The sequence below is a fragment of the Benincasa hispida genome, chromosome 10, assembly GCF_009727055.1.
Source record: "Benincasa hispida cultivar B227 chromosome 10, ASM972705v1, whole genome shotgun sequence".
Classification (NCBI taxonomy): Eukaryota; Viridiplantae; Streptophyta; class Magnoliopsida; order Cucurbitales; family Cucurbitaceae; genus Benincasa; species Benincasa hispida.
In genome coordinates this window covers 8,098,318-8,101,113 of record NC_052358.1, presented here as the reverse complement: position 1 = coordinate 8,101,113, position 2,796 = coordinate 8,098,318, and positions in this window count along the sequence as shown.

Here is a 2,796-nt window from a genome sequence, read left to right as displayed (position 1 = left end):
TGAATAACTATTCTTCAAGTATTCCTCGAACAGTCTACAATGCGTCCTTAGCAACACTCGAACACAACGAATAGAAACACCAACAGCACGAACAACGAATACAACCTCCACGAACGTTTCAATGCTCCTCAAAACCAATCGAGTCCAACTCGATTCACGAACGGAGTAAAGACACCACCACAAGTGTTACCTTGGTATTCTCGATGTGAGAATCAAGGAGTTGTGGGCTCTGTATGATCTTGGCTTGAGGAAGAAGGAGGTATGCGATCGAGTAACTGAGAGATATGAAGCTGTTTATCGCATAGACGATGTACTCGATCGTTTAGTAAAATGAAGCCTATTGCATAGACTTTGCTACTCGATCGTGTAGCAACGATCAACTGAGTAACTATCGTATAGTCAACTCTAAGCGATCGTGTAGATTTTGTCAACGCTATCGCTTAGTAAAACTCCTTTTACTTGATAGCTTTTTCTGTGAGAATTATCCGAATGAAATTCAACTACTGATTTTGGAAAACAATTTTCTTTTTATCTCACGGTTATCATATAACTTCCAATAAACTCCCACTCAATCGGTTATTAGAGAAAAAGAATTAATTATCATATAATTAATATATTATAAATAAATATGATAACCAACTTATCATGTTATATTTATAACTTATAATTTTAATATTTCATCATACGAAACATATAAAACATAGTTCCTTTTCTATTTTATGGTACTTAATATAAATCATATTTATATTAATTCCTCCAAATAATGTATCTCATACATCACACCAATTATATCATATATAATTGAATTTCTTCTTGTTAATTTGAACATTTCAAACTAATCAAAAATTTGATTCTCAACTTGAATCCATTGAGCTACAAGGGGACCTTATGGACCTGTAGCTTGAAGCTCCAATCGTATGTGAATAACTGACTAAACTCTTTAGTCATGAGATCCACCATCCGTCAACTGCTGGACGCTCCACTAAAGACCGACAGCTGCACTCTTCTCACTACAGATATATTTTTGTGTCCATATAACCAATCAATAGTGCAATAACCCTTCACAAATCACTCGTAAGTATAGTTGGGCTAATTTACTATTTTATCCCTATAGTTACATCTAATCACTGATTCCTCTAATGAACAATAAGTCATAGTCGTACTATGACTAAGTCCTCTCTTCTAAAGAAAGGATGTAGCCACTATGTTCAAGACCCGAAATCAGCCTTTAAGGGAGCAATTTATCTACTTGCCCCTACTTTGGGGAAGGGGTGAATTTCGTCTTGTATAACTGAGTTTCCAGCTCCCAATTAGACAAATCTCCAAAAAAGTAGGCTTGTTGAGTTGACAATCTGGCCACTCTCACCCATACTAATCAAAGAACCACCCTCATAGGCAGAAGTTCTCAAAACACTCAGGATTAAGGTCATGTCACATATGGTCATTTTAGTGAAATGTAAGTTTCAATTATTAACGACGTTATATAAAGAAACAAATTATCTCGTGGTCTGGTCTTATACAAGCTCTTTGTATAGGACACCCTCGCTCGTATGTCTCCATATGAATGGTCAGGATCAGACCATCTGTAGCACATTACAACACTTGTAAATATCTACAAAGTAGGTCGTATCCGTAGTATCACCAAGATAAGGTATCCCTCCTTTATCCTTATACTACAGACCATTCAGGTTATTACTTAAGGCATGATCTATTTGTATGTCTCACATACATACTTAAGTTATATGAAATAATCACATATCTTAGTTTATTGGATATGAGTAAATGCAAATAAAATAAAACTTATTTTTATTAATAACAATGTGTGTACAAACTGTTTACAAACTACGAGACCACCAGGAGAATTAGGACATCAATCCCAACAGTTCTTTGAATTCTTTAAACTCTATAATTCTTTCAGACTTCTCTTTCATAAAGAAAATCCAAACATACATGGAGAAGTCATCAATAAAGGTCATCATGTAGTAGATACCGCTGATTGAAGATTGCTTGACAAAATCAAATACGTTAGAATACACTGACTCTAATGGTTGCTTTGCTCTGAAGTTGGACTCCTTGAATGGCAGCTGATGTGCCTTTTCATATTGGCAACCCGCACATGACCAAGTCTTGCATGTGACAAATTTATTGTTTCATTCTTTCTTGTTTTATTCATGTAGGCTGTCTCTACTGACATGAAGTAGATGGAGCCCATCACCCTTCCATCAATGACGTACGACTAACTTTGAGATTATGGTACACCTTGACATCGTCAGGTCCAAACACGACGAAGTTACCTACTGATGTCAATTGAGATACTGACACCAAATTCTTCTTCATTCCAAATACATAAAATATGTTCTTTAGTTCCATTTGATTGGAATTGGAGCGAGGAATGATCATAGTTTTGTCGACTTTGGCTATTGGCAACTTCAAGTTGTTTGCAGTAACAACAACTTGGTTTCCTTTGTAGTCAGACGTGTTTTACAACTTCCTTTTATCTTCTGTCATATGGTGAGAGCAACCTAAATTGACAATCCAATCATTTTCATAATTTACCTTTTCTGCATGGAGAGCCAACACTTCATTCACCACCACATTGGATGTGGATTGGGAGTTGGGATCTACTGTTGCAAAGCATATCTCTGCATTCCATTCTTCTTCTCTGATTCTCTCAGCCTGGGAGGTGGCTGCATTGCTTTTTGTTGCATTTTTCTTTCGATGACAGTCTTTGGCATAGTGGCTTATCTTTCCACAGTTATAACATTCACCATTTTTCTATGCTCGTGATTTTGATTA